Consider the following 11,580-nt stretch of genomic DNA (forward strand, 5'->3'; position numbering starts at 1 on the left):
GACTTCTAAGCTGGAAGAGGCATCTCAGGAACCTCATCAGGACAAGCACCATTAGAAGATTTTTTTTAAACATTCCAAATGCCTAAATTACAGTTAATTGTTATAGAATGTGTCAATATTATATAATTTATCCTCATGTATAGGATTTGATATGGAAATTTTCATAATTCTTACATGATGTCTCCTAACTTATCCACTTTAGTTTATATATACATATTAATATATATGTAATATATAATGTATATATGCATATTTTCTATAGCATATGAGAATCCTGAAAAATTTTATAGATGCACATTTATGTAGTCTTTAGACAAAAAGGATTGAACTTATTATTCAGAGTCAAAATGAAAGGGGGCTTAAGAAGAAGCTTTTTAAAAAAAAATTTTATTTATTTGAAAGAGAGAGAGTTTGTGCACACACATGAGTGGGGGAGGGCTGAAGGAGAGGGAGAAGCAGAGTCCTTGCTGAGCAGGGAGCCTGATGCGGGGCTCTGTCTCAGGACTCTGGGATCATGACCTCAGCCAAAGGCAGATGCTTAACCGACTGAGCCACCCAGGCACCCCAATAAGAAGCTTTTAAGAAAGGGATTAGTCCTGCTCTGGTTTCAACATCCTCATCAGTGTTATGCATTTTGACCTCCCCTGACAGATCACATATGATACTGCTAATTTCTTCACATTTAATGTATACCAGTTTTCACTGGTAATCTGCTCTTGGACATAATGGAAGAAGTTGTCTTGGGAAAATATGCCTCAATTTCTGTCTTTCTAGAGCTGAACTTTGTATTTTCCTTTGTATCCTTTGTATTTTCCTTTGAGTACTGTGTTGTGTACCCAGCAGGTACTTCAAAGACATTGTTAGGCTGACTTGCATGTAAGTCAGCACCTTCATTAGGTTTTATGTGAAAGCACAGCTTGATGACAAGGTAGGGTGGAGTACAGGGGTGGTGGTGGGCAGAAGCATCAGCCCCCTGGAGACTGGGAATAGAATTAAATGACCTTGATGAGCAAAAAACAAATATAAGGATTTTCACTAGTACACTCAAAGAACAAAAACCAGATTATAAAATGTAAAATGAATAATGAGGAACTAGATTGAGTACCTCTGAAAAACCTCTAAAAGTCATAATGAATTAGATAAGCCGCCATGAGTTAGCAACATAGCACCTTTTAAAAAACAGGGTGTTTTCCTCAGGATATGTTAAAAAGGAGTATAGTAGGCAACATTTATGCTTGAAGTCTACCTCATGTTAAATGAAGTAATTTTATGAGATAACTTGGAAAATATGTCATGAGCTAAAGAAATATGAAATACCATTGACATTTCAATTTTGTGAATCTTCCCCGAAAGATTCCTGGAAGTATTATGCCCATTAAGTCTCTTCCTAAGTAATGGCAGTATCTGCAAGCCGAGATCTCAAATTCTGAAATATAATATTGGTTATAATGCAGACAGAGTATCCCTAGTGTTTTTAACCATAACAACATGACAATCACTGTACTGGGGAGATATTCCCATGTGAAGAAGAGAGACTTCGTTCTTGTCCTTGTAATACCAGTAGTGTGTTAAGAGTAGTATTCCCATACTGTCAACCTGTATGTAGCTCTGTTGCTGAATATTCATGTGATTTCAGTTACACATGCTATGGGATTTCAAAGATTTGTAACAATTACAAAAGCGCACGTACCTATTTTGGAAAATTTATATCGAGTATTAAATATGCAATAAAAAGATTAATTCTCTGCCATTAACTCATTAAAGCTATTGTTTAACATAGGTGAGGATTTTAAATAAATTATGTAACTGGAGAAAAATACCATAAACAGTTTTACTGTAGTTTTATAGTATTATGTAAAGGGGCTCAGTTTGTCATCAGAAGGGTTTCATTAGTGGGGAATGTATATTAAATAAATTCTGAATCTAAAAAGCAAAAATTCTCTGTTTTATACAAGGCAGCCAAAAATGTATAGAGTTTTGGGGCAATATTATTGATACAGTGATGAAAAATATTTCAGCTTTCTTCCTTATAAAAAGAGAATATGCATTTTCAAATTGTACCTTGTAAAAACAAATCACCATGCCATAAGAAACCCAAACAGCCCTGTAGAGATTCCCACATCAAGAGAAATTAGAGTTCTCAGTCCTTAGGTCCAGCTGAGCTCTCTGTTACCAGCCACTTTAATTTATCTGCCACAGGGGTAAGCCATCTTGAAAGAATATCTTCCACACCCAGTTGAGCTGCCTACTGCCGGTTAGGTTCTCAGGAAGCAAATACCGAGATGGAGTTAATGATGCAGGTGGTTAGTAGCTTCAGCACATTTGTAAGTGGGGGGTTTGGGCAGAGGAAGAATCTAAACTGCAGTAAAAGTCTGACAAAGCCTTTGCCAATGAAGTGTGAAGCTCTTACAGTGAGTTTTGCCCATCAAATTTGTTCACGATAGAACTAAAATGGCTGGACCTTTATGTCCCTGTCTGCCTCAGTCATCAGGTGTGAGCTGTTCTGGAAAGGATGTGACCTCAGATGAAATAGCTTTCTATACCTGAGGTGGACTCTGAAGGAGCTGACAGCTGGAGGTGTCTGCTGACTGCATAAACCATAACTGCGTAGCAAATCCTTCTTTGAAAACTGGATCCTGGTAGTGTGTCTCCTTAGCTGCCTCACTGCCCCCCATGTTGAGCAGAAATGAGTTGTCTTGGGGTGGTTTGTTATATAGCAGTATTAACTATAGTACATCCATAAAAAAAATCCAATTAAATTAAGTTACAAAATGAAAAAAATAGCAAAGCCTATTATTTAATTTAGGTATTTATTTATTTGATCTCTGTATGGGTAGGGATTATGTAGGTGTTTATTTGGTCTCTGTATATAATGGAAGGAATCAAAAAGAGAAAATGTCAAGGGATAAAAAAAACTCTTTAATGTCAAGCTGTCATAAAATTGAAGTTTGAACAATAAATGGGACATTTGTAACAAAAAATAGGCAAAAGAATTTCTAACCTTTAATATATGATATACTCACATAAATAGATAAGAGATTCTGAGTGTAGCAATGTGTCAGAAAAGATATACATACATATAATGAACGTATGAAAAATATTCCATCTCATGAATAAATATGTGTAAATTAAAACTGTAAGAAATACCATTTTAACTTTTAAAAATATTAAAAGAAACTGGTACTCCCTGCTTATGTTGATGGGATAAGGTCATTCATATAAATCCTGATGGGAGAAGAATTCGTTAAGACTCTTCTAGAAAGCATTTTGGCAATATGCATTAAAAGTCATAAAATTGTATATTCTCTCTCACCAGTAATTAAATTTCCAAAACCTACCTTGGAGAAATCTTCCAGTATTTATGTCTTAAAATGTTCATCCCAACCTTTTATGTTTGTTAATAGGGGGATAGTTTTAGTAATTGATGGGATAGAACATTATATGGCCATTAAGCATGCTATTTAGTAAGAAATTTTAGTAGTGAGAAAAGGTGTTTATTATGTTCAATAAAGTACACAAAATCTATATACAATAAAGATTCATCTATGAAAAATGTTTATATGTGTTTAAAAATGTAGCAATTTGTCCATAGCTGCTTCTGCTCTTAGGAAGATTCTTAAATAGTATTAATCTCTACCCACCTTGGACCGGGGAATGATACTCTAAGCTCCCACCTTAATACAAGACATTCGTGTTTTCACTGTGGGGTCGCTTATAAGTATTCAGGACTGTTGCACAATGAGTGGTTCTCAGGCAATAATTAGCAAGTGGTTCACCCTCAAGCACCTCCAAGTACTGAGCTTTTTTCACTTACCCTTTGGGTCTTGTGGCCAAAGGTCCCTTTCTTTTATTGGACTTCCTTTCTCTCCCCAGTTCCTTCAGATCCAGGTACTCCCAGCTTCCTTTTATTCCTCTCTTCCAATCACAGTTTTCTCTCCCAAGCTGGGTTCAACCAAAGTTAGAATGATGTTTTCATCTTGTTTTCTGCTTCAGTGACAGCTTCAGTTGCTACTGAGTATATGGGAAATATACATATCTAAGTGACTTGGTCTAAAAATGTTTTGGCTCGAGTATCTGCATTATTGTTGTAAGACATGCTGGTTAGAGCAGGTTAGATGAACTAAAAATGAAATCCACCTGAAATCCTGAGGTTTCTGCTTGAAACTCTACTTCTGGGAACTTTGGCAAAGTTCATTGCCTTTAGATTGTAACATGGTTTGTATTCAGGGAATTCAGAAGACTTCCAGAAAAGTATTGTAGGTCACACTGAAAATTTGTCATCTGAGTTGTAGAGAAATGTCTCAATTACCTCATGAGACCTCTGTGCTTTTTCCTCTAATCTGTTTGATGACAGAAATAGGCAGTGCTATGGTCTCTTACACTACTGAAAAGTAGTAGTCTTCTCTTTTTCAGAAATTTCTCTGTGCTTGACTCAGACTTTCTCTGTAAAGAAAAGAGATAACGTATATATGGATTTTTAAGGCTATTTTAGGTGGCTTTAATGACCTTACCATACCAAGCTTTTAAGCATTCGCTCTATTCTAGCTTCTTCTACAGTAGAGGAGAAAATCAACAGAAGCCAAGTTGGCAGTGAAGAAAGCATTTCTGCCTGTGACAACGTGTCTGGCAGAAACTGGTCTGTTCATTTGTGAATGGTTTAATCGATGGTCATTTTAACAGCCGGGTTTTTTCTCCCTGGTGTGTAACCCCATGGCTCACCCTTGCCCTTGTCTTCTCTATGTCTATCTTTATTACTTAGTAAGAGAAAGAAAGCTGTAGACCTACCCTTTTAAGGGTATTTCCTTAATCTCACAAAAGCTGGGAAGATATGGAGCAAAAGTTGGTAATAAAAGAAACATTCAAACCATATGAAGTATTTGAGAAAATATATTCATTGACACAGAGAACCAGAGCTTAGTTCCTAAAAAAAGCCCTGCCACTTTTGTAGGTATCTGTGCTCATCAGTTAATTTCTTCTGGGTAACTGGGCTAAGTTTATGAGATTGTCTGAACAAGGGTCTTTAAGAAAACAAGTACATAACTATATCACCAGCAATGTATATTCTTTAAATGTCACTAAACTTAAAATATGAAATCATCAGTAATGTTTTTGCAGAAAAAAACAAATGATTATCATAGGAGCCAAAGTCAAGAAAATGTTGGATTTCTTCTTTGCATGAATCAATAAAAGTGAAAATGGAATAATAACTTTAAAACCTTTAAAGGAAAAAATGTATTCTTTTTTTTGTCAAGATTTTATTTATTTTAGAGTGGGGGAGAGAGGTGTGTGAGTGGGGGGAGGGGCAGAGGGTGAGGGAGAGAGAGAAGGAGAGACTCTCAGGTCTACTCCTTGCTGAGCTGGGAGCCGGATGTGGGGCTGTATCTCATGACCCTGAGATCATGATCTGTGCTGAAACCAAGAGTCAGATGCTTAACCGACTGAGACACCCAGGCATCCCAAGAGTGTATTCTGATAAAGCTTTTCAGCTGTGTTATCATTCACAGGTGAGGACTACTGAGACAGATAGTCTGACTTTAAAACTTTCAGAATACTTATTACATAAATATCTTTTTTTTTTGTAGCTATTACTAAAGGAAATCTTAGAATCCAGGAAAAAAATGAAATTGAGGTGAGGTAGTTGGTTCTGTGGAGAAGGGAAAAGAAAAGTTGATTAGGGAGGTTGCTGGATTGTGATCTTAAGATTACAAAAGAAAAGAACCATTGTTTTGGAGATAACATGATAAAGGCTGTATGTGTGTATGGGTTAATGTTTACTGACATGACCATAGTAAATGAAGTGAATTACTTCTCATTCACTTATCTGTTAAACAAAAGCAAAACATAAAAGGTAAAAAATTTATTATGCAAATACTAAACCTTACTACTTACCACAAAGCTTGGAATGGGAAAAAGAGTTTCAGAAAGGCAGGAAGTCCCCAATTGAATTTTTTATTTAAATAAAGGGAATAAAAATAAATTTGTGCTTGATTATGTGGTTATGAATTAATAATTATACAATAAGTAATATCTGCCAGATACGTTATATTAATCTGAATGATATTAAATATTTAGGTTCATTCTAAAACCTAAAAAGAGAATATGATCTCTATTTCAAAACCATATTTGAACATGTAACCTTCCAACCTGAAGTCAGACTCGCTACCGTGATGCCATGAGGCCGCTCAAAACCATATTAGAAAAGGGCAACATATCTGAAAAGAAAAACTTGAGGAAAGATGACATAGCATGAAGCTGTGGAAATTGTGAAGATTATATAAAACTGTTGAAAATGTTTGAGTAATGTTAGGTGAAATATACTACTGAAAATGTGAATTATTATGTAAATTAAGTAAAGATACATTCATGTGGAAGATAACGTGAGCATATTAGGATTATTAGGATAGTGGCACTAATAATTTAGAAGTATTAAATTATTTTAACATTCCCACAGTTCTTTATCCTAAAGAATAAATTGCTTTTGTAATGATTTACTTGAAATAATATATTTTTGAATAAAATGCCATCTCTGCAAAGATTTTACTAAGGAAATATTTTGTTTTGTAAACAATTATATCATTCCTGCTTTACTTTTGATATGTGATAAACAACTTATACAGAAGCATCACATGTAATATTATTTTAATGAAACTGTGTTTCTGGTCCATGATGAATTGAATTTTGGTTCAAATAATTATCAAATACTCAAAGTGGTTACTTCTGTGACTCTTTGAAAAAAAAACTTCTTTAATAACCTTGTATGTTTTCCTCATTTGAAATTATTGCTACATCACTGGAATAATCTACCTCGTCTTCAAGTTGTTTCAATATATGTTATGTTTCCCAGGATTAGTAGTCTCAGCGTATGTTTACTGGAGCTGAAATAGAAAGTGCCATCAAAAAGCGTTCAGGAGGCTTATTTTCATTAAAGTATCCCTGAGGACAGGGACTATTCCTCAATTTAATGTTGTTCATGCCATTGCTGCCACAGCCTCAGTAAGTCAAAGAAGCCCTGCTGGCAGGGGTGCACCATGGTAAGGACAAGTAACAGGACTGGTCACTGTTGTGATGTGGCCATCCCATATCAGCGGCATTGGGAAGTGGGGTCCTACTTGTAAGATCCATAGATGTGATGAGGAATTGTGTTATTGCCTGGAGTGCTTTTTTTTTTTTTTTTAATTTTATTTATCTATTTGTCAGAGAGCACAAGCAGGGGGAGCTACAGGCAGAGAGAGAAGCAGGCTCCTCACTGAGCAAGGAGCCCGATGCAGGACTTGATCCCAGGACCCCGGGATCATGACCTGAGCCAAAGACAGATGCTAACCAACTGAGCCACCCAGGCGTCCCTGCCTGGAGTCCATTTTTGATGGAATACACTTTCCTTGAAGAGGAGCCCTTTTTTCCCCAAGTAATATAATTGTTTTCAAATGATTAAGTTTTTAATCAGGAAGAAAATGTGGTTAGTGTGTAGCACTCATTTTGTTCAGTCATGATCAATTACCCCATGTCCCCAGCACATCCAATGCTGTTTTTAATACAAAGTAATCATTGAGGTCACTGGAACTCTGCTGATGATATGCAGAACTCAGAGTGATCCGTGTTGGAACCTCAATGAACCTTCATATCAGAAATGATATGAAAATGGAGAGTAGGTAAAGTTGATATAAAATAACATTAACTCATTTAACCCTTTTGATAGCCCTGTGATGTGTGTGTGTGTGTGTGTGTGTGTGTGTGTGTGTGTATAGAAGCATGGCTTGGCATATAGAACCTGATGGTCCCTTCCTCTGCCTCCTAAAATGGACTCCATCAGGGCTGGTTGAGGTTATAAGGTCCTCTGAGAAAAGTAGTTTTATCTGAAATATACATACCACTTTTACTAGAGAAAATAGTCTTATTTCCTAATAATACAGCAAAATAATATAATAGGTGGTTTGAGCATGCCAGCTCCCTTCTTTCCATGACTCCAAAATATGACTTTTAATTTATAAATTCTTGGGATAGAATTGAGATTCAGCTTCCTTCTCTTTAGATGCTGTGGTTTAGAAATTTATTTCTAGATGAGTATTTATCTCAATCATATTCTCCTCTATCAAAAGTATTTTTAGCTCTTACAGAGTTCAATATGTCATGATTATATTATTAGACTTATAAATTAATACGTCAGCATAGGAAGAAACAAGCAATCTGAGTCTGATAGTTTTAATCTCAAGCCATAACTTTTTACCATAAAGAGTATCTATAAATATGGCATGTGTGCATATGCACATACACACATATGTAAATATATATGTATATGTGTATGTGTATGTAGATCTCTGTATTAGTTGATCAATAAGTACTCTTTGAGAGCCTATCGCATGGTAGGCATTGGTGATAAAGAGGATTCCTGTCCCAAGGGAGCTGACATTCCAGTAGGAAGAGATAGACAATAATCATGTCAAAAACAAGATATTTTCAGGTACTGATAGGTGCTCCATAGAGGACAGATATGGTGATGTAAAGAGTGACTATTGAGGGGCGCCTGGGTGGCTTAGTAGTTAAGCGTCTGTCTTCGGCTCAGGGTGTGATCCCAGAGTCCTGGGATTGAGCCCCACATCAGGCTCCTCTGCTGGGAGCCTGCTTCTTCCTCTCCCACTCCCCATTTGTGTTCCCTCTCTCGCTGGCTGTTTCTCTCTGTCAAATAAATAAATTAAATCTTAAAAAAAAAAAAAAAGAGTGACTATTGAGGCATGGATGTGTTGTTGCTGCTGAGCAGTGATTACTTCTCTGAGGAGGTGGAGGGAGATCTGAGTTGGGATCTCAGTGGAGAGAAAATGATGGCCATGCAAGTCTGGTGGAAGAGTGCTGAGCAGAAAGGACTAGGACGTGCATAAACAGATGGGAAAGAAAATTCAGTAATGCTAGAGCTTCATACTAAATAAATAAATAAATAAATAAATAAATAAATATTGGAGAACAATGTAGTTGGGGAGCAGTAAAATTGGAGAAGTGGGCAGGGGCCAGATTATATTTAGCCTTTTAAGTCAATAAATATAATTGAGACTCTTAAGTATTTTGGGAAGCTGTTGCAGGATTGTAGCTGGTGAGGAATATGATCTTACTTCCACTTTAGGAAGATGAGTCTGATAAAATTCCTCCTACTCTTTGTATTTCACATTTACTAGTTTGGCAAGACCTGCCAATTTTCTCTCTATGATTGCCCATTCATCCTTCTGTTTTTCTCCATTCCCACCGTCACTATTTTAGTTCAAGTGTTCATTTTCTGGAGCTATTACTATGACCTACTAACTTACCTCCCTGCCTCCAGTCTTTTTCCTTTCTGATACATTCTAATTTCTGCTTTAGATTCCTTCGTCTTAGCTCATTAGCCTCCCAATGCGCCCATGCTTACCTAGGTAGAAGGCTTTCAGAAAGAAGTCTTGTGCTTGTACCCAGGGGCCTCTCAGGGTGGATCTAGCATTGTTATATTTATTTGAGAAACTGAGTTTCTTAAAAGGAAGAGATTCATTTTAAAGAGAATTTTAGCTCACTGGCTTGATCCAAAGATAAGGGATCAAGAGGTCAATATTGGAAAAGAAGGCTGATTTTGAATGTAGCCGAGGCATGCCACAGAAGTTTCCCTTTAGCTTAGCCTCCTGGACTGAAGCAAAATTTCCAAGGGAAGTTGGATGTCATAAACAAAAATTCTTTAAAAGAAAATATAAAACACAGTGTAGCAATACTATATGTCCTCATGAACAGTATGCCATGAACTACTCCCTTATTAGAAAACCTGTGTATCCTAAAGACAAATCCTGGTAACAAAAGTGAGGTTACTAAGCACTCAATAAAGATAAAGCAATGGTGTCTTCTGACTCTCTCATGGAGAAAATCATCGGCATTTATTGGAATGATTCTAATAGTTTAAGTTTTAACTTTACCAGATAGAAACTTTATTCAAATTTGGGCCAATCTTGTACAACTCAGTGAGTTATTCAGGGCACTGTTTGGCTATTAGTGGAAATCATCACAGACAGACCCATAGATAAGTGGATGAAATCACTGGAGAACACATTGTGCTGCGGGTTTATATTACAGCAATTAATCTAGCATCTGGGAAGAACACAGACTAAGGCCTTAACATCATTCCTCCATCAGAATCGTTCCTCATTTAGCTCATTTGGGAAGCCTCGCCAAACCCTGAAAATAAAGGATTGTAGACGAAAGTTGCCACATCCTGTCGAGAATGGGCAATTATCCTTTATTCGATTTCCAACTTTCCTTGTAAACCTGCCAACAGATAAAATGTTGGTTTGAGTTTAGGGCTGTTAGAATTAACTTTTTCTTACCACACAAGTAAAGCATGTCCTCAGGCCTCATTTCCTGGAGATGGCTGTGGGCCTACCAAGCATTATCTTTCAATGGCTTTTCTCCATGACAGTAAGTAACCATTATAAAAGGGAGTAAAATGGTCAAGTCAGTAGACCAATGGCCAATTTTTGTGTTCACACCATATTGATCATTTGTTTTCAGTGTTAATGAAGATAGTTTTAACGTTTTTCCATGGAACATTGGGTTCCAAGTGTGGCAAGATGGGGGTTTTGCTTCCTCAGGTTTTGTCCTACAGGGGCCTGTCTGTGCTCATTCCTGATTCCTGATTGTCCTGCACAGGAATGCTCATGCTTGGTTGCCACAAGTTTTTCGTCATGTAGGCTATAGAGTCAGCCATGCAGAGGTTACTAGGGAAATAGTTCGCACAGGGGATTCCAAGGTAAGGAATTCGAGATCTTGAATCACAATCCAAGTCTGGACTACCAGTTACTAACTAGTTTTATATGCCATCGAGATTGCATTTATTTTTACTGTGATAAAAAAACATAAAATTTACCACCTTAACCATTTTTTAAGTGTACAGTTTAGTGTTGTTATGTACATTCACACTGCTGTGGAACAAATATCCAGAACTTTCTCATCTTGCAAATCTGAAACTCTGTACCAATTATACAACAGCTCCTCATTTCTCCGTCTCTCACACCCCTAGTAATCACCATTCTACTTCCTGTTTGTATAAATTTGACTATTTTAGATACTTCATATAAGTGGAATTATCCAATATTTAGCTTTTTTTGATTGGATTAGTTCCCTTAACATAATGTTCTCAAAGTTCACCATGTTGTAGTATGTGACAGGATTCTTTCCTTTTTAAGGCTGAATAATGACTAATGTTCCATTGTATGTAAGTACCACATTTTGTTTATCCATTCATGAGATTACATTTTGTTATCTGTAAAATGGGAAATGATCATTTATTTTTATCTCAAAGAATTATTATTATCTTCTAGTATACATGCTGAAGCAGTACATGTTTTTCCTCTTATATTGGAAAAAATGTTATAGCAGAAAGTATTGGTCAAAGGTTTATGAAGTCTGGGTTCTAATTTTGGCTCTGCTTTCAGTTTTTGGAGCACATCAACTATCTATGTGCTCTGGAGCCACAGTGTATAATCTGTAAAATCATGTTTGTTTTAGCTATCCAACAGGATTTTTGAGAGGTAAAGAGGCATACTCATTCCTGAGAAACCTCTCTGTAACTCTTGGTGC

This window comes from Ursus arctos, unplaced genomic scaffold (genome assembly GCF_023065955.2).
Source record: "Ursus arctos isolate Adak ecotype North America unplaced genomic scaffold, UrsArc2.0 scaffold_3, whole genome shotgun sequence".
Classification (NCBI taxonomy): Eukaryota; Metazoa; Chordata; class Mammalia; order Carnivora; family Ursidae; genus Ursus; species Ursus arctos.